Source organism: Nymphaea colorata, chromosome 8 (assembly GCF_008831285.2).
Source record: "Nymphaea colorata isolate Beijing-Zhang1983 chromosome 8, ASM883128v2, whole genome shotgun sequence".
Taxonomy (NCBI): domain Eukaryota; kingdom Viridiplantae; phylum Streptophyta; class Magnoliopsida; order Nymphaeales; family Nymphaeaceae; genus Nymphaea; species Nymphaea colorata.
Genome location: NC_045145.1, coordinates 5,104,741 through 5,126,911, shown reverse-complemented (window position 1 = coordinate 5,126,911; position 22,171 = coordinate 5,104,741). Strand labels below are relative to the sequence as shown.

General features: G+C 40.1%; 1 pseudogene; it reads right to left on the bottom strand.

Moving 5' to 3' along the window:
• LOC116258475 (probable inactive purple acid phosphatase 1) overlaps nucleotides 1–22,171 on the bottom strand; it is a 40,489-nt pseudogene that overhangs the window by 17,340 nt on the left and 978 nt on the right.

Below are 22,171 nucleotides of genomic sequence, written 5' to 3'. Positions count from 1 at the left end.
ACCTACTCCTACCCCTTTTGACACTGGGCACAAGTTGAGTCTTAGAGATGGAGAGCCTCTCTGTGAAGAAGACAAGGGAAGATATCAACGTTTGGTTGGGAAGCTAATTTATCTTACCCTCACGAGACATGATATCACCTTTGCGGTGAATGTTTTGAGTCAATTCATGCATGCGCCAACCGATGCACATCTGAAGGCTGTGGACAGAGTGCTATGCTACCTGAAGAAAAATCCTGGTAAGGGACTCCTGTATGTGAAACAAGAGACTGTGGAAATCGAGGGCTATTCTGATGCGGATTGGGCAGGTTGTGGTGATACCAGACGATCCACTACAGGGTATTGTGTCTACTTGGGAGGAAACCTTGTTGTATAGAGGAGCAAGAGACAGGATGTTTGCTCTAGATCCAGTGCAGAGGCAGAATATAGGGCAGTTGCTATGGGAGTGTCAGAGTTATTATGGTTGAAGATATTGTTGACTGACATTGGAATAGGGATTGAAGGACCTATGAAGATGTATTGTGATAACAAGTCTGCAATCAACTTAGCCAACAATCCTGTTCTTCACGACAAAACAAAACATGTTGAAATTGATCGTCACTTCATTCGGGAAAGGATTGATGCAAAAGAGTTGATCTTACCTTACATGAAGTCTGAAGACCAAACTGCTGATGTTCTGACGAAAGCTCTTCCTTCAGCTTCATTTGAGAGGAATGTATCCAAGTTGGGCATGTTTGATATGTACGCCCAACTTGAGGGGGAGTGTTGATAGATTGTGGGTTTCGGGTTCGGATCCATACCCGACCCGCCTTGTAGCCCGTTTTGGGCTCTACTTAAGTCATGTAACCCTAATCCTTAAGAGTTAATGATAATCTTAAGAGAGAGAGAGTCTGGCTGCTAGTGGGCACCAACTCCTCCTCATTCGTGGTTTTTTCTCCCTCGTGTTGAGGGTTTTCCACGTTACATCGTGATCATTGTTTCTCTTCGTCTTCTTCTTGTTCGTATTTCTACAGTCAGTAAGAAAGAGATTGAAATGGATCTTACAAAAGCTAAGGCAATAATCGATATGCCACCACTTACCAATATCAAGGAGTTGCGAAGCTTGCAAGGACGAATCCAATCCATCAGACGATTCATTTCCAATCTGACTATGAGATGCGAGCCATTCAACCAACTGCTGAGGAAAGATGTCAAGTTTGAATAGGGTTTTGAATGCCAACAGTCATTCGAAAGGATCAAGAAATACCTTCTAAATCCACAAATTCTAAAACCACCAACGTTGGGTAGACCATTGCTGCTTTACATCACAGTGAATGAGTCAGGATGTGGCGGCATTTTGGCACAATATGAGGAAGGAAGTCGCATCGAACATGCAATCTATTACATTAGCAAGACTTTTATTCAGTGCGAAAAGAGGTACTCTCCAATAGAAAAAACTTGTCTGGCATTGGTTTGGATGTGTCAGAAGTTGAGACATTATTTATTAGCTTGTGAGGTCAAGATACTCTCCAAACTAAATCCTCTCAAGTACATCTTGGAACAACCATTCCTTAATGGGTGTATCGCCAAATGGCAAGTTCTGTTGATGCAATATGATCTTGAATATGTGTCTCAAAAGTCAATCAAATGACAAGCAATTGTGGATCAGTTAGCAGACTTCCCTTATTACAAAGAAATCAGAACAAATGATGAGTTTTCAGATGATCATGTACTAAGATTGGAAACAGTTCCGATATGAAAGATGTACTTTGATGAGTCCAGAAATGTGATGGGAGCAGGCATCGGCATCTTACTCATCACTCCGAAAAATGAAATGATCCCGTACTCTTTGAAACTTGATTTTTCATGTACCCATAACATGGCTGAATATGAAGCCCTCATACAAGTACTTCATTCTTTATTGAGTTTTTAAGTGAAAAGAGTGCATGCTTTCGGCGACTCTCAGCTTATTATAAACCAAGTGAATGGAGAATGATAAGTCAAAGACGAAAAGTTGGTGCCATATCAAGAAATCGCTACCTCCTTAATCCGTCAATTTGAAGAAGTATAATTGGCTCACGTAAAGAGAGAAGACAACCCTATTGCGAATGGCCTCGCAAGCTTAGGATCTACCATCACTTTTCGAACCAATGAAGCAATCCGTTCTTTTGAAATTGGAAGATTAGAACATCATGCATTTGAAACTGTTAACATATCATGTGTAGGGAACCAGGTCTGGATCCAGACCCGGTCCCGTGGGCACGGGTACCGAGAGTGGCTCGGTACCCTAGGCATTTTTCCCTCTTATTTAATCCCACTTATAGTGTAATTGTTGATTAAGTGGAATAACATTTTCTCTCTCCTAGGGTTGCGGTTGTGCACCTAGGTTAGAGCTTCTCCGTGGTTTTTCACCTCTTTGAGGTTTTCCACGTATATTGTGTGTTCCTTCTCTTTCTCTCCATCTTGGTGTGTGTTTCTACATGGTATCAGAGCCAACGCGTGAGAGATCGTTGGTGTGATAGTCGTGTTTCCGCCGTTTTTTTTCCGCTGCTGTTTCCGTCGTTTTTTTCTCTGCCGCTGCTGCGCCGCCGCCGTCCAGCGCTGCCAGCTGCGCCGCCATCGTCCAGCGCGATTGTTCTCTGCTGCGTTGCCGCTGTCCAGCGCCGCCGTCGCCCACTTCAGCGCCGCCGCCGTCCCGCGCCACCGCTGCCCACCGCCGTCGCCCACTTCAGCGCCGCCGCCGTCCCGCGCCACCGCTGCCCACCGCCGTCGCTCTCTCCCGCACCGCCGCCGTCCAGCACCGCTGCCTCTTGTTTGTCGTCTCTGGTGCTGGGTATTCTTTCTCCTTGGTGATTGTGATGGCCGAGGAGATGTCCCTCAAGATCGATGATGCCCTAGACTCGGGCAGCAATACCAAGAGCGAGATCTTGCCTGTTCAAGTCACCTCCATCCGACTGAACAAGGATAACTATCTCTCTTGGTCGGCTGCCATAGAAATTGGGATAACCAGTCGTGGTCGCCTGCCCTACATCACTGGGGAGAAGCCTGCACCTTCAAAAACCGATCCGCGATGGGCTACTTGGACGTTGGAAGATAGTCAGGTTAAAGTATGGATTATTAGTTCTGTTTCTACAGATATTCAGCCTTTGATCTTGCGTAAATCGACTGCCTACGACATGTGGACTGTGCTTGCACGGATGTATGGCCGTAAGAAGAGAGTATTGCGTACGTACCAAATCAAACGTAGCATATACTCTCTTAAACAGGGTGACTTGTCTGTAGCCGCTTTCTTTGCAGCCCTAAAGACTAAGTTGGAGGAACTTGACTACCATGTGAATGATGACTGGCACTGTGGGTCTGATCATGCCTTGTACTGGGACAAAGAGTGGATGGATCGGACGTTTCTTTTCCTCGGAGGCTTACGCGATGAATTTGAATCCATTAGGAGCCAAATTCTCAATTGTGACGAGGTCCCCGGAATTGAAGAGGTGTATGCCCGTGTGGAATCTGAGGAACAGTGTCGACAGGTGATGCATATTGACACCAGTCAGGGGAGTTCTCCTTCAGCCTTTGTTAGTCGTGCTTCTGGGATTGGACAGCGTCCTATTCGGCGGTGTAGCCATTGCAACAAATCAGGACATTCTGTTGATTTTTTTTGGGATCTTCATCCTGAGAGGCGGCTTGTCCGTGGTCGTCCTCCTTCTAGCCGCCGGAGTCCTTCTGTGCCTGAGCCTAGTCAGAGTAGTCCTTCAAATGTTGCCAAATCTAAGCTTTCCTCCGATCAAATCAAAGAACTGCAAGCGTATATCAGCCGGCTGTCTACTACTCAGGAGGATACTTCCACGTCTGAGGGGGCTAAGTTAGCCCAAGCTCTCGTGGCCACTAGTGACCAAGGTAATTCCTCACATGGTGATTGGATTGTTGACAGTGGTGCTACGCATCATATGACAGGGGACCCTAAGCTGTTCCAAGAATACAAATTGTCTTCGGGACAGCAACGTGTATCTATGGCTGATGGTTCTTCTATCTCTGTGGCTGGAAAAGGGAGTTTGTCCTTGTTAAATAAATACTGTCTTCATAATGCTCTTCATGTTCCCAATATTCCTGTGAATTTGTTATCTGTCAGCAGTATTACTAAAGAGCTCAACTGTAATCTGATCTTTTCTGCTGATCGGTGTTTTCTGCAGGACTTGGTGACGGGGCAGAAGATTGGGATTGGTTCGGCTATTGATGGACTCTACAGACTGCCTGTGCAGGTTGCGTCTGCTCTTATTTCAGCCACTAGTGGACAGTTGTCAGGCATGGAAGACAGATCTACTATTATGCGATGGCACGAGCGGCTTGGTCATCTTCCGTTTCCATTGATTAAGAAGTTGTTTCCTAGTTTGTTTCATTCTGTTTCCATGGACTCCTTCACCTGTGAAGTGTGTCAGTTAGCTAAACATGTTAGGGCCTCGTACCCTATTTCATTCAATAAAACCACTCGTCCATTTGCTTTGGTTCATTCTGATGTTTGGGGTCCTTCGGGAGTACCCACTTGTCGTGGTTTTCATTACTTTATAACCCTTATTGATGATTACTGCCGTTGTACGTTCGTGTATCTGTTGAAAGAACGTAGTGAAGTTCCTGTTATTGTCAAAAATTTTGTGGCCTTTGTTGAGACTCAGTTTCAGACGTCTGTCCAAGCTTTTCGCACCGATAATGCTAGAGAGTATGTCTCTCAATCCCTAGATGATTTCTTGAAGAGCAAGGGTATTGTCCATGAAACGTCATGTAGTTACACACCTCCCTAAAATGGCGTGGCTGAACGAAAGAATCGCCATTTGCTTGATGTTACCCGGGCTCTTCTGTTCCATCGACAGGTTCCCAAGCGCTACTGGGGTGATGCGCTTCTCACTAGTGCCCACCTTATCAACCGTATGCCTACCCGTGTGTTGCAGGGCCATTCCCCGTACTCTATGCTTTGGCCTTCTCAGAATCCCTGGCCTCTTACTCCTCGGGTGTGTCTGTTTTGTTCATGACCATAGTCCCACCCTCAAGAAACTTGATCCTCGGTCTGTCAAGGCTGTCTTCCTGGGGTATTCCTCCACTCAGAAGGGATACAAATGTGTTGATCCTACCACCTCTAAAGTCTATGTTTCCCGGGACGTCACCTTCCATGAACATGAGGCATACTTTCATGTGAATCCTCTTCAGGGGGAGTATCTAGGACACAGTAGTGAAGAGTATTCCTCAAATCAGTTGATTCAGTTTACGGATTTCTTGGATTACAAGGCCAGTGACAGTGTGGCAGACACAGTCAGAGATGATAGAGACCGTCACATGGACGAGGGTCTTGTTGATAATCAGCCTACAGCCCGTGATCATTTGTTTGGCCAGGTGTACAGAAGGAAGAAGACAGATGTGATTGAAAATGTTGATGTAACCAATCCCAATCCTGTGAGCTCCCCGGATGACCCAAGTCTAATAAATGAAGAGCTTCCTATAGCCCTGCGCAAGGGCACCAGGTCTTGCACTTCTCATCCTATTCAGAGATTTGTCTCTTATGCGAAATTGAGTAAGGATTACAAATGCTTTATAACATCCTTGTCTAAGTCTGTTATTCCCAGGTGTGTGGAAGATGCTAGAGAGGATCCTAAATGGCTACAGGCCATGACAGAGGAGATGAATGCCTTGGCAAAGAATGACACTTGGGAAGTTGTGGATATTCCCAAAGGGACTCATTTAGTTGGTTCAAAGTGGGTGTTCAATGTGAAGTACAAACCAGATGGTACTGTGGAAAGGTATAAGGCTCGGCTTGTTGCAAAGGAGTTCAGCCAGAAATATGGTATTGATTATCTTGAAACCTTTGCCCCTGTTGCCAAACTGAAAACTATGAGGGTCATATTAGCACTTGCCGTGAAAAAGGGGTGGAGCATGGATCAACTTGATGTTAAGAACGCATTCTTGAATGACAATCTAGAAGAAGAGGTCTATATGAGTATGCCTCCTGGATATGTTCAAAGCGGAAAATGCTGTCATCTTAAGAAAGCTTTGTATGGATTAAAGCAGTCTCCTAGAACATGGTTTGAAAGACTGAGGATAGTGATGAAGACAAATGGATACAAACAGGGAAATGGTGATCACACCCTATTCATTAAGCAGAGAGATGGCCTGGTGAGTCTTCTTCTTGTGTATGTTGATGATATGATAGTCACAGGTGACGATGAAGAAGAGAAAAAGAAGATGAAGGAGAGGTTAGCTACTGAATTTGATCTTAAAGATTTGGGTAAACTAAGGTACTTTCTGGGGATAGAGATTGCTCGGTCAGAGACAAGGCTGGTTATGAGCCAAAGGAAATACACTCTGGATCTTCTAAAGGAGACAGGCAAACTTGGATGCAGACCCTTTCAAACTCCAATGGAGTCTGGTACAAAGATAAGCATCAAAACTGGCAACATCCTAGATGAAGAAGGAAAAGGGCGGTATCAGAGGCTGGTTGGTAAGCTCATCTATCTTACTCTTACTCGCCCTGATATTACTTATGCTGTGAATGTGTTGAGTCAGTTTATGCATGCTCCTACTGATTGTCACTGGAAGAGTGCAGAAAGAGTGTTGGGGTACCTAAAGAATAACCCAGGAAAAGGATTACTCTATACTCAGCAAGACCAACTTAATATTGAAGGATACTCTGAAGCAGATTGGGCCGGATGTACTGATACTAGGAGGTCTACCACAGGGTACTGCATCTTTCTGGGAGGTAACCTGGTTGTATGGAGAAGTAAGAGGCAGGAAGTTTGCTCTAGATCCAGTGTTGAGGCTGAATATAGGGCTGTGGCTATGGGAGTTACAGAAATGTTATGGTTAAAGATTCTCCTAGCAGATATTGGTGTTGAAACAGAAGAGAAGATGAGGATGTACTGCGACAACAAGTCTGCAATTAATCTTGCGAATAATCCCGTTTTGCATGACAGAACTAAACATGTGGAGATTGATCGCCACTTCATACGGGAACGCATAGATTCAAAGGAGTTGATCCTACCTTATATGAAGTCTGAAGATCAAATTGCAGATGTTCTAACCAAAGCCTTATGTACATCTCAATTCGAGAAAAATATAAGCAAGCTAGGCATGTTTGACATGTATGCCAAGCTTGAGGGGGAGTGTTAACATATCATGTGTAGGGAACCGGGTCTGGATCCAGACCCGGTCCCGTGGGCACGGGTACCGAGAGTGGCTCGGTACCCTAGGCATTTTTCCCTCTTATTTAATCCCACTTATAGTGTAATTGTTGATTAAGTGGAATAACATTTTCTCTCTCCTAGGGTTGCGGTTGTGCACCTAGGTTAGAGCTTCTCCGTGGTTTTTCACCTCTCTTTGAGGTTTTCCACGTATATTGTGTGTTCCTTCTCTTTCTCTCCATCTTGGTGTGTGTTTCTACAGAAACGATGGCACATGTTCATCATATCCAAGGGGGGAATATGCCTTGGTACCATGACATCAAAAAGTATATCGAAAGCAGAGAATTTCCGGCTAAAATGCCCAAAAATGAACAAAAAGCAATACAACGTATGTCAGCAAGGTACTTTACTCTTGCAGGGGTATTATATAGATGTGGATTTAGCACTGAATACTCTCGGTGCCTTGGTGAAGATGAGGCAAAGGAAGTAATCGAAGAATCACATCGAGGAGATTGTGGGGGCCATGTTGGTTACCAAACCCTCACCAACCAAATAATTCGAGCAGGGTATTATTGGCCTACCATGCAAAAAGATTGTCACCAATTTGTCAAAAGATGCAAAGAATGCCAACTGCATGCTCCAGTGATTCATGCCCCAGCCTCTCACTTGCATTTTGTGACATCTCCTTGGCCATTTTCAATGTGGGCCTTTGACGTAGTCGGACCGATATCCCCTGCAGCTTCTAACGGTCATAAGTATTTTCTTGCTGCAACGGATTATTTTACCAAGTGGGTAGAAGTCGTCACACTCAGAACAGTGGATAGACGTTATGTAGTGTCCTTCATTCACAAAAATCTTCTTTGCAGATTTGAAGTCCCTCATGATATAGTATCTGAGAACGGAACTCATTTCAAGAATGAAAAGATGAGGCAATTGTGCAGTAGGTACCACATCACGCATCATTTTGAGCTCCTTATTACCCCCAAGGCAATGGACAAGCAGAGGCTACAAACAAGATCCTGATCCGCATCTTGGAACGGACAGTAGAAACTGGAAGAGATTGGCATGAAAAGATGCATAACACTCTATGGGCATATCGCACCACTATGAGAACTCCAACAAATGTCACTCCAGCAGAGCTAGTATATGGAACAGAAGTGGTTCTATCATTACATGTGTTGAAACCTGCTTTGAAGTTTGCTTCTCTCATAGAGCTCCCTCTTACTCAATATCAGTAGAAAAGGCTAATGCAGCTCGTTTTTCTAGATGAAAAAAGGCTAAAAGTGGCTGAACATGCTGAAGCTTATCGCCAAAGGGTAGCCAGACAATTTGCCAAGTCAGTTATCGAGAGACGGTTCAAAGTGAATGATTCAGTCCTACGATCCGTGGTGTACCTTAGAGGACGACCACAAGGCAAGTGGGCACCAAATTGGGAAGGCTCGTATGTCATTAAGGAAGCTTTGCCCCACAATTCATACCGACTAATTGATGCTGATGGGGTGGAACTTGCCGATCCTGTTAATGCCCTCCACCTCAAGAAATTTTATGTCTAGTTCTCTTGTATTCATTTTCCAATCAATGTCAAACGTTTGTGTTTCCACATCGATTATTCAATCTAGATTCTTCCTAGTCGTAAAACATGACAATTATACTATGGCATTTTTTTATTATTATTATTATCGCTCAGGGCTTGAGAGTAACCCGTGTAGGTAAAGGGTTAAACCTGCAATATGAGGGCAACCCACGCAGGTTAAGGAGTTAAACCTGCAATGCAAGCCAAAGCAACCCATGCAGGCAAAGGGGTTAAACCTATGATACAAGCCAAAGCAACCCACAAAGTTAAAGGGTTCAACTTGCGATGCAAGTCAAGGCAACTTATTCAGAGGGGTTAAACCTAAATTTGAAATCGGCAAACCCGTGCAGGTAAGGGGTTAAACCTGCAATTTAAGCTCAAACAACCCATTCAGGTAAGGGGTAAAGCCTGAAACATTTCTATGAAAATGTTTTGTTTGAAAAATGTGTGGCGTATATCTTTCTTACTAAGCACGGCTAATACCGGCTTATTAATAAAGATGGGCATCTGTAATCACCCCAAATTTTTCTAAAAGATTATGATGTTTTATCCAAGTGCGAAACTCAAATTTAAGCACAAGATTCAAATCCAAAATACAACTCTTAGATCCAAATTAAATCCAAAATACAACTTTCAGATATAAATTAGATCTAAAACCCAAGTTCAGATCCAAATCAAGCATTTAAGACTGATTTGCCTCTCCTTTCGATAAAAAAACCACATTTTAAAATGTGATTTTAGTCTTTTTGGATAAACAAGACCGATTTGCCCCACCTTTTGACCAAAAACCTTCTTTTAGAGGGTGATTTTAGTCTTTTTGGGTAAACAAGACCGATTTGCCCCTCCTTTTAACCAAAAACTTCCTTTTAAAGGGTGATTTTAGTCTTTTTGGATAAACAAGACCGATTTGCCCCTCTTTTGACCAAAAACCTCCTTTTAGAGGGTGATTTTAGTCTTTTTGGATAAACAAGACCGATTTGCCTCTCCTTTTGACCAAAAACCTCCTTTTAGAGGGTGATTTTAGTCCTTTTGGGTAAACAAGACCGGTTTGCCCTTCCTTTTGACTAAAAACCTCTTTTTAGAGGGTGATTTTAGTCTTTTTGGATAAATAAGACCGATTTGCCTCTTCTTTTGACAAAAAACCTCCTTTTAGAGGGTGATTTTAGTCTTTTTGAGTAAACAAGACCGATTTACCCCTCCTTTTGACCAAAAGCCTCCTTTTAGAGGGTGATTTTAGTCTTTTTGGGTAAACAAGACCGATTTGCCCCTCCTTACGACCAAAAACCTCCTTTTAGAGGGTGATTTCTGTCTTTTTGAATCAAAAAATTCAAATTTAGGGTTTTGGCTCCAAAATCTTCTATAAATACCTCTCATCCCCCCCCCCCCCCTCTTGGGCAAGATTGGCCCTTGGGAGAAACTCTAGTATATTCTCACTTGAAGACTTAGAGTTTCTCTTGAGCTCTCTCTCTCCCTCTTCCTCTCTCCATTTTCATCTCCAACTTGGAGCAAGCTACAACCCTCTTGGAGGCATCATATTGGAGCTTCACTCAAAGGGGATTTCAAGTGAATGTGTTTATCTTCCTTAGGTCATTTCTCATTAGAGGTATGTAATCATCATCCCTTTCATTTTTTTTTCTCATCTTCATCTCTCCATGGCCAGAGGAGATAACACTCAACCTCTTTTTAGAGACAAGAGGCTATGCTCAAGTGCACCGAGAGCATGATAAGATGAGATGATATTTTATTTTATGATCAAATCATATTCTTTCAAGTATTCTTGTTGTTGTTGTTCTTTCCCTTCATGAATATATTCATGTTGTTATTGTTATTTTCTTTCTTCAATATAGCCCTGTTCTTATTTTTTTTTTTCTCTCTTCCTCCCCATGACCAAAGAAGATAGCACTCAATCTCTATTTTAGAGTCAAAAGGCTATACTCAAGTGCACCGAAAACATGAGAAGATGAGGTGACATATCATTTCATAGTTACATCATGTCCTCCCTCCTAATTGAACATTGCACTTTTCGTCATCCTCTTTCTCTTTTTCGTTCATTGAATGTTGTCTATATATTTTTCATGCATAGTTGCTTAGTTTTCTACTTAGATGTGAATGTATGGTAGGAATGAGAGTGTGGTTTGGGGACTCTTTATTTTCATATTAATTTTTGAGGTTGGGACTTGTCCAACCTGGGATAAACCCTCACGAAAATGTATATGTTAATATGCATTTGCATGTCATTTTATGCTAGTTTCATTCTTAATCATCCCATTAGAAACCGTAACGAGTGTCTCGTTATGTTGCTTGCTTTCTTCCATACCCAACGTTGGAAAAAATATATCCCTTACAACAAACTAAATAATAACATTCTATGCTTATTTTCCAAAACATTTTCAAAAGGAACCTTCTAACATGGCCTTAGGGATTTAGCTTAGACTCTTGCATGAGTCCAAGCTCCCCTTCGGCCCACATTAAACTTGAACATTAAACTTGAAGTTGGTAATTTTAAGTTGTTCCTTGATTTCTAATCTTGTGAAGGTATGGATGTATACACATGTTATATACATCTATGCCAACATGATGACCCCTCATCTTTCTCTCTCTATGCTTTCACTTTCCATTTTATAAATTTTCATATGTGCATGAATACGTATGTACATGTGCTCCATTTCTTCTCTTTCAAATATTTATTCCTCTTTTCAAGACAAATATCTTCTCTTATAAAATTTCTCATACCCATATATACATATGATATTTTTCTTTTCCTCTAACATCTCTCTTTCTTTTCAAATCAATACATCTTTCTTTTTCTCTTAAGCTTTCATATATGTGTGTATGTGATGGTATGTACACATGTATGCATGTCTTTCTCTATTTCTCTCTCTTTCTTTTCATAAGAGTGTTTTATCTCTTGTATTCTTTTTAACATTCTCCTTTCACGAACTTTCCATTTACCAACTTCATTAAGACCACAAACCAAGTAATGACCCAATATTGAAATCATGCTTGATGGTCTACAATCCCTATCCCTTTTTAAAAAAAAAATTTTCTTCTTATATATAATAATTATAACAACGAAATCTTATATGTATGTTGTGGTAGGAATGACTTTAGATGAATGTTGTGGTAGGAATGTTTTACATTCTTTCAATCATATAGGATAAATGCATTCATGCATTTTCACCCACTTTATTTCACTTATGATCGCAAGCACATCTCCAAAAGAACTTAAGCAAGATGGGATGAAGTTCTAGGTAGGTGGTAATCGAATTAGAGCAAAATCTCAAACCTACTTAAAGTTTTAAGAGAACATTAAAGTGATTTCAAAATGATTTCACAAGCTTTTCAAATGATATTTACTAGTTCCACTTTTTCCTCAAAACATTTCATATTTTCAAGCAACTCTTCAAGAAACTTTTCAAAAGTTTGAAACATCAAACTTTCAATATTTTCTACACCGCATATAGAATAAAAAAGATGTTTAATTTAAAACGAAATGCATCAATAATAAACATAGCCCTTGGGTTGATTACCCCCAGTAAAGGCGCTGGGAACGGTCGATCCTCGTACCGATAGGCGAGTCCCTTTTCTTTCTTATTTCAAAACAAAACTCAATTTTTTTGAAGCACTCCAAAACCAATAAAATTTTGAGATGCAAACAATAACCTTGGTGATCGAAATCTTTATCACAAAAAACATGATAAATTACATTGCCGTTTAAAATTAAAAAACGTGTGTTTTTTTGGGAAAACATTAAAAATGAAAAACCGTGTTTTAAACTTTTTTTCACTTTTTTTCATGTTTTTTTAATGCCAATCAGTTTTTTTTTCATTTTATATTTTTTATTTGTCGAAAATATACTTATTTTTTTATGTTTGTGCTATTACTTTCTCACTTATTTTATTTTTAATTTTTTAAAAATTTACAGTATTTTCTCCATTTTTTTCAAGCTCCCCATATAATACCCGAGAAAAACTTCGCCGTTTAAAACTCTGAAATATGATTTGTGACTATGATCTGAATGCAGTTCAGTTTCTAAAAGAAAAAAGTTAAATAATCATCAGATCCTACAAAAGAATATGTAAAAAAACAAAAATCCTTTATTCTCTTAAGAAAGGTTGAATTTTTATGAACTCTTTTTAATGAGCACGAAATGGTTCATTCATTCATTATTTATTGATCACATGCAATTAACAAAAAAAAAACGATTTCACACAGGAACAAAGTGTAGTTTCTCTTCCTCAGGTTTTTGAGAATTACCACTTAAATTCTTGTGTTGATTATGTTAAGAAGCATAACCAGGATACCATTAACATCGAAAACATTCATATTGTATTCTAATTTGCTTAACTATAAGTATTTACTTTGGAAGTTTAATGTTGTGTTCCAACTGCAACCAAGTGGTGACAGTAAAACTGTGATTACATCTGCATGGCAGAATAAATACTAGCGGATTTTGCATTTGTAATGTAACATTTTCAAACAAAACATAGAAGAAAAAATAAAATCAATATACCACACATGTTGTTACGATTGAAAGTCAAAGTTCCAGCAGGAGATTGAGTCTTTAGTCCTCCTTTTGGACCCCACGAAACAAAAGGTTGAGCTTCATGAATATCATAGCCACTAGTCCATGTAACTGTCATCTATCAATCAAAGAGTTAGGTCAGAAAAGAATATGGTACTACAAACAAAAAAAAAACAGCATTCATAAAGATTGTTTACACCAAGAGGTAAAAACTTAGACTACTTAGGCAATTGAACTAACATTTCATCAGTGCTTGTGCAAATGGATTCATGTTTTTTGCACTTTGCACATGTTTGTGCATGTGGTAGGGAGATGAATATCATCAGGCTTATATCAGCGTGATGAACATCGAAAATTAAGTGTTTTTAACAGCAGATATTAGGACCCGTATGTGATTTTGCATGTTTGACAAGGTTAACTGCTTTAATAGTTACATGGAAATCTTCCAAAAAATGTCACAGCAAAACAAAATATTGTAAACAGTAACGTGCATTATAACACCTTTTTGCATATCCTTCAATAAAGATATGAATATAATAAATTTTTTCAACATATTTTTGGGAATTTATTAAGTGTTTCTTTAAATTTCTTACACAAGTAGACAAGGCAAAAGACAGTTATTTAAAATTGAAAATCAATGCTGAGATATTAGAAAAACTAGTCAAACAATTGTCTTCCATCAAAAGGTCATGAAACAAACCAAAAAAGAATATTCAATCCAAAATTTTAAGGGCGAAAAAAAGAAACTGAAGCAATGATGCACAGAAGGGGCAGTTTTTTCTTTTGCTTCTTTAGCCTTCCATCTTTTATCAGGTAAATAATAGTTATTCTGCTCGTTTTTCTTTTACCTTGGAGGCTTGCAGAGGGTTTCTTTGTAGACTTGTTTTTCTACCATAAAATATTAAATATGAGGCTAGTTACTTATATATGATAGAGTTATTATATCATCCTTGACAGATGAGATGAAGCAAAACATCAGGAATTTGTGCACATACAGAGAAACACATTTAATGGTTACCATTCTCATGTCAAGTCCTAACTGATAGTTACATCACCTAGATTTAGAGTAGCAAGAAACTTACTTCATTCCAGGACTTCCCTTGAGCTAGGCATGGATAAACAGGAGCTTTTGGATTTGCAAAAGTAATTGTATTTGAGACTGCAATCAGCTTGGGCTGTGGTTTAAAATCAGAACCAGAATCAAGCTTCTATTTAGATGATCCCACAGAAAGAGCAAAATCATAGCCATTGATAGCCATAACAGTAAAAAGCATAGCTATTCCTATATTCCAAATCTAGAAATGACAAGTAGGATAGAAAACAAACCTGTGCAAAGATACAACACTTTAATCACATATGATAAAGATGAAAATGAGCATATATCTTTGTGGATGTTCAGTACAAATATTCTCTAATTGGAAGAAAATATTGCAGTATTTGCACAAAGATTCCATACAATTAATTGGACTATATACGATTATGAAGTCCTCAAGGGCATAGTCCTATACTAGTAAGCAGTGAAGGATGCCAATGACAACAAGATTGGGACATCATCCATGTAAAGCAGGGAAATACATATTATTTGATGGTTAGGGTTCAAAACTTTTACACTTTGTATCTCACAGCAGATTTTATGGAAATTTCTATATAGCAGCCATTCTCCCTAAAATGGCCTTGTCATGAAGGATTATTCATCCATCTGTGGTCTATTATATTAGATAAGCCCTCAAGCCTGTAGTTGATAATGAATGTGTGGCTTCACTTCATGTCAAATATTCCGTATAAGCAAATAGTTAAATTTATTGATTAATAACAAATTTTACCTAATAAAGGATTTACAACACACTGTCCTATCAAGGATGAGGGGTTGTGTTTCCACAAAAGGCAAAACAAGGAACAAAAATACTTACATAATGAAACCAAACCAGATATACTGCTAACATGGAACACAGCGCAACAATATTCATAAACAGCATTTTTGACAGGAGAGATCAGTGTGTCACTTAAGCATACCCTTCAAGTAGAAGAAAAACATGTTCACGATAGAGAAGTGAAGTTATAAAACAAATAAATAGAAAATCAAGAACTGCTGGTGGACAAGGACATACTTTTGAGATACCTCTTGAGAATAATGCAAAAGAAAAGCCAGCCCTCTTGTTGATCAATAGAAGTTTCGAAACCCCTTTCCTTGTATTTGTGTAGCTTGGATTTGAGTAGTTTGCATATTGATACTGCAAATAAATAAATGACTTATGAATATAAGCAAATATTCTTCTTTTCAATTAATCATTGGACAAGCTAAGCAAAACTTTCTGTGCAAAATAGCTTCCAACAAACCCTAATAGGTGCAGTACATAATAACGGAGCCTGATCTCTCTTGTTTACAGGTTCACAAATTGCAGCACTAAAAGGATGAAGTGCTTTTCATCATATCACATTAACAACAAATCACTTAAATAAGCTACCACCAATCACAATCTGCTTTTCTGTTGACAAAACAAAACTTTTGGCATTTTAAAGTAATAAATGGATTGGCCATAGGTACAACTATTTGCAGTGAACATGGTGCTAGTGCTAAAAATGGAATTATACCAAGTATGTCAATAATATCACACAGAAACTTAAAGTACCTGAAATTCGAAGGAGAAATACTCCTATCCAAACTCAACTGATGCGTTAGGATAACTAAACTTCAACATTACCCATTCCATATTTTCTCCCTGAGGGAATCAATCAAATTCACATCAGCATAAGATAGTTCAAGACTTCATGCTTCTGGTTAGACAAGACATAAGTACACATTTCAACAATTTCTCACTAAAATTTGTATTCACATGTGATAACCGATAAACATGTCTAAAGGATGCATTTGGCTTCTGTTACGAGAGAGAGAGAGAGGCAGCAAAAAGTTATCTTGCATTACGTGACCCTAATCTCTATTAAGAGATTAGGGTTAGGGAAAATTACAAGAGAAGTCCACTAAAAGTAACAAAACATTTAAAGAGACCTTCCCTAACTTCCTAATATTTCAGAAAACCCCTTTTTTGTATCTTTAACACTCCCCCTCAAGCTGGAGCATATATGTCAATCATGCTCAGCTTGTTACAACATCTCAGGAAATCGCCTATGGGAAGAGCTTTAGTGAGAATATCTGCTGCCTGATCTTCTGAGGAGACATGAATAGTGCTAACAATTCCTCCTTGAACTAAGTCCCGAATATAGTGGCAATCCACTTCAATGTGTTTAGTCCGCTCATGGAAGACAGGATTGTTAGCGATATATGTAGCTGCCTTGTTGTCACAATACATCTTCATTGGGAGATTCACTGAGACATCCAACTCTACAAGTAGTGATCTAACCCACGACATTTCAGCCACAGTTTGAGCCATAGCCCTATATTCTGACTCAGCACTAGAACGAGCCACAACATTCTGCTTCTTGCTCCTCCAGGAAATAAGATTACCGCCCACAAAGACACAAAACCCGGTAGTAGACTTCCTATCATCTACAGATCCAGCATAATCAGCATCACTATACGCCTCGATGTCAACACATTCTCCTTTCTTGAACCATAGCCCCTTTCCCGGGGCTGATTTCAAATATCTTACAATCATTAGAGCTGCATCCCAGTGAACTTTTCGGGGTTTTTCCATGAATTGGCTCAACTTATTCACAGCAAAGCTAATGTCGGGACGAGTGACAGTCAAATATAACAGTTTCCCTATCAGAGATCTGTAAGATCTAGAGTCAAACGGCTCTGAGTCATCATCATGTATATGAATGCGAGGATTCATGGGAAGTGTGGCAGGTTTAGCCCCCAATAGTCCTGTTTCCTGTAGAAGATCAAGAGCATATTTCCTTTGAGACACTACAACTCCTTTATTACTACGAGCCACCTCAATACCAAGAAAATAACGAAGTTGTCCAAGGTCTTTCGTAACAAAGTGTTGCTGTAAAAACTCCTTTGTTTGAGCTATCTCTTGATCATTTTCCCCTGTAAGAACAATATCATCCACGTAGACAATCAATATCACAAGTCCTGCTGAGCCTCGCTTGATAAACAATGAGTGATCAAGTTGGGATCGGCTAAATCCACACTTAGATAACACTTCAGTAAGCTTTTGGAACCATGCACGGGGACTCTGTTTGAGTCCATAAATAGCCTTCTTTAACTTGCATACCTTGGAACACTCCCCTTGTCGCTCAAAACCAGGTGTTGCTGCATATAAACAATTTCAGAAAGGTCTCCATACAGAAAGGCATTTTTGACATCCAATTGAAAAAGAGGCCACTCTCGTTGGACAGCAAGAGAGATAATCAAGCGAATAGTGCCCAACCGGGCCACAGGCGAAAAGGTCTCAAAGAAGTCAACACCATAAGTCTGAGTATAACCTTTTGCGACAAGACGGGCCTTGAACCTTTCAACTGACCCATCAGAATGATACTTGATGGTGAATACCCATCGTGAGCCAACCACATCACAGCGTGTTGGGGGGTCTACCAAATCCCAAGTCTCCCGAGAAAGAAGAGCATCCATTTCCTCCTGCATAGCTTGTCGCCAACGTGGATCTAACAGGGCGTGATGGTGCGAGGACGGGATAACATGACTAGATAAAGCTTGATCAAACTGTACTAAGTGTGTACTCAGATGAGCAGTAGAGACAGAATTAGATATAGGATGTAAGGTACACTGTCGCTTGCCCTTGCGAATAGCAATAGGGAGATCTGCTGCAGAATAGTCATCACTTAAACCTGAGTCAGTCTTATCAGTAGAGCTTACCTCTTGAGACGATGCTGGTGGACGGTTGAGAGAGGGACCTAGACGACGAGTGTAAACCAACGGAGGCTCAAGAAAACGTTCATGTGACCTACGTTGAGATGATGGAAATGACTCAAGTGACACTGGTGGAATAGGAAGAGGTATAGGTGCATGCATCTCAGATGAAGAGGGACTTGACGGAGGGAAATAAGGACGAGACTCAAAGAAGGTAACATCCGCACTGATAATGTCTTTCTTGGTCACGGGATCAAAGCATTTGTATCCCTTTTGATTAGCTGAATAGCCAATAAAGATACATTTGATAGCTTGGGCAGCCAGTTTGCTTTTGTTCAGGCCTAGGATATGTGCGAAGCAAGTGCATCCAAAAACTTTGGGAGGTAAATGAAATAATGAACGCCTTGGATATAGAATTTGAATTGGAATACGGTCTTGAATGGAGGAAGAGGGTAATCTATTAATGAGGTAACACGCAGTAAGGATAGCATCACCCCAAAAATAGGCAGGCATGTGAGAATGTAACATGAGGGTACGAGCTACGTTTAGGAGTTGCCGATGTTTGCGTTCGGCTACACCATTCTGTTGGGACGTATGTGGACAAGTATATTGAGGTCGAATTCCATGGTCGGCATAAAACTGAAGTAGAATGGAAGACTTGAATTCAAGAGCATTATCAGTGCGAATATTTTTGACAATAAATCCAAACTGAGTTTTTATTTCCTTGATAAATTTTTGAAGAATACATATGACTTCAGATCTTTCCCTTAACAAGAAAACCCAACTGACTCTAGTAAAATCATCAACTAGAACAAGATAATATCGAAAACATGATCGAAAAGGAACCCGACTAGGACCCCATACATCCACATGAATGAGATCAAAAGGACTCTGACTCGATGGACTCTGACTCGAAGGAAAGCTGCTCCGTGTATGCTTGCCCAACTGGCAGGCATCACATAAGAAGGACTCTGATGCAGGAATGTCTGGAAACATGCGACGAAGTTTTGGTACGGAAGGATGACCCAATCTGAGATGCCATTGGAAGGGAGAAGGCTTGGAAGGGACTGAAGATGCAGCAACATCAACTGGGATTGACAAAAAATAAAGGCCCTCATGCTCATGGCCGCCACCAATCATCTTCCCAGTTGGTAAGTCCTGAAAAGAACAAGAGTCAGATTCAAAAATGACTTTACATTGTAAGTCGATAGCTAGCTGCTTCACAGATATCAAATTAACAGGAAACTGAGGTGCATATAGCACATGTGTAATAGTGCCTAAATGTGGAAGATAAATATCACCGCTACCCAAAACAGGGGACAACTTGCCATTAGCGAGCTTAACATACTGTGGTGTAGAAAATCTGACAAATGATGAAAAATTTTGTGGTTGATTACAACAATGTCTAGAAGCGCCCGAGTCTATCATCCATGTCATACCTGGATCAGCAGTAGGAGCACCAACAGAGAATGCTGAATCTACAACAGCAGCATTGGTAGATGTAGAGGCAGATGTAGAGCCAGACCTCTGAGCAAGAACACGATCATATTCATCCTTACTTAGGTTAAGAGAATATGACATAGATATAGAAGGATCAGTAGAAGACTCAACCATAGATATTGTTGCCTTTGAATGAGTTGCCTGGGATGAAGAAGGACCTCTGCTTGTGGTGATTCTACCTCCACCACGTCCAAAGGAAACATTAGACCTGAGGTGAGGATGTTTGTCCCAACAACGGTCCTCTAGATGACCAATTTTGCCACAATAAGAGCACTGAAATCTGCCACGTCCAGCACCACGGCCTGTACCACGCCCCCTAGTGCCTCCAAAAGAACTAGGGCCCCGTCCTCCTGATATTACAAGTGCAGAGACTGGTATGTCATGCATAGTCTGAGAAAGAGTGGCTGCAAAGCGACTCAGCCTATTATACGTGTCTGCTAAATCTGGAAGTTCACTGCCTGTTAGAATTTGAGACTTTGCCACAGAGTATTCTGAAGATAGGCCAGATAAGAACTTTGCCACCATACCAGTCTCAACGTGTGATGTATAACAATGCTGGCAAGGTGGGCGAAGAGCCTTTAACCGTTCATATGCAGCAGTCAAAGTAGCAAAATATTGAGATAGGTCCTGATCCCCTTGTCGAATGTTGCATAACTCCTCTTCTAGTTGTAGGATCTTGATTACATTAGTGGCATGCGAGTATGTCTTTCTCAAGAAAGACCACATATCCTTGGCCTTGGTATAATATGCAATAGTTGGGGCTATATGAGACTCCACACTATTCATAATCCAAGACATAACAATATAATTATCTTCATCCCACGCAGCATATATTCCTTTTTTCTCAATAGGTTCATCCTCCTCAAGAATATATTTCTTCCTATGACCAGCCACCGACATTATGAATACCCTAGACCATATTTCATAATTTGAGCCATTAAGTTTCATCGTGGTTCCATAAGAGAATGAATTCCCAGCCATCTTGTAGTCAGTAGACCCTTCAGATTTACTGTTTTCAACCATAGTAAATAAAGAAGACCAGATTGACGCAAACGTTTAAAGAAGGAGGGCTAGGAAATTACTGTCACTTCAGATCTGATTTAGCCGATGACAAAAACAAGAATGAACTCCCAACGACTGAAGACTGTTGCTCCCAACGACTGAAGACTGCTGCCACTTATAACAGCAGCTAGTTCTCATAAAACTTCCTGTCCACGTGTCAAAGAAATCCACGAAATCAAACAAAAACTTGTACTAAGGATCAGCAACAGTCCTCACGCAGCCTTTCTTTACTGAATTTGTATCCACGATCTATAGAAAAAATCTGATCATATTCAAAAACCTGAATTTATAAGCAGCACATAGACTCCACAAAGCATCCACAACACCTCACGCAGCTTGACTTTACCGAAACTGTATTTACGATCATCACAAACCACAGCGTCACACGTCACGCTGCATCCACAATAGTCTCTTCATACGACCAATATGAGGATCTGATCACGCCTTCCACATAGGCGTGATCAGGTCCTCCTTCTCACGGCACGCCCAACCCCTATTCCCTCACTGTCTCCTTATTGGGTGATAAGAGGGAATAAGGAGTAGCGGTGACAAGGGAGAGAACGAGAGAAAAAAAAAAAAAAGGAACGAACTCACTTGGCTGTTCGTCGGAGAAGATGGTGATCGCCGGAGAAGGTCACCGGAAAGTGCACTCTGCCGTCGACGCCCACACCCGCTCTGATACCATGTTACGAGAGAGAGAGAGAGGCAGCAAAAAGTTATCTTGCATTACGTGACCCTAATCTCTATTAAGAGATTAGGGTTAGGGAAAATTACAAGAGAAGTCCACTAAAAGTAACAAAACATTTAAAGAGACCTTCCCTAACTTCCTAATATTTCAGAAAACCCCTTTTTTGTATCTTTAACAGCTTCAAATGACTTGTGTGTACTACTAACGCTAATTCATCTGAGAAAATCTTTGAAGCTCAATGATTCAAGTCGTGACACTTCCCAGTCATATCCTCGTTTCTTGCCATATTTTAAGCTTGCTGGATGCTGGATGCTGGTGCACAGAATATGAATTCAGGAAGATGACATGTAAGTTCCAAGAAAAACTATTAGTAGAACTTTGAAGTTGTAATTCCTTTCCAATCCTTTCTCACTGATTTAATATTTTGACCTTCCACTATTATTTTACCCAACTTAATTCTGATAGTTACAGTGCAGTTAATTTTATACAACTATGAGAAGTATGAATTGGGGATAAAGTCTGATCCATTTCAACAATATGGATCTAAAACTATTGTTACGACATTCAAAACCAGCGGATGATTTGAAACATGTCTACAACATGCACAAATTTGCAGGATGGATGGAGAAATTTATATGGTGAATGAACCTAAGCCCACAAATATCATTTTTGCCTTTTAAGCATAAAGGTTTTTCTTAGGTATAGTATGACAAGCTTGGAAAAAATGGGGAAAAAGGGGGGAAATTTTGGTAATTCTTACAAAATTTAAGAAATCTTAAAAATTAGGGAAAATAAAATAAATGAGACACTAATAAAACAACATAAAAAATAAACAGATAAGCAACAAATAAAAATTAGAAAATGGAACAAGCAGTTTCACATTAAACAAACAAGAAAAAAAAAATCTAAAACG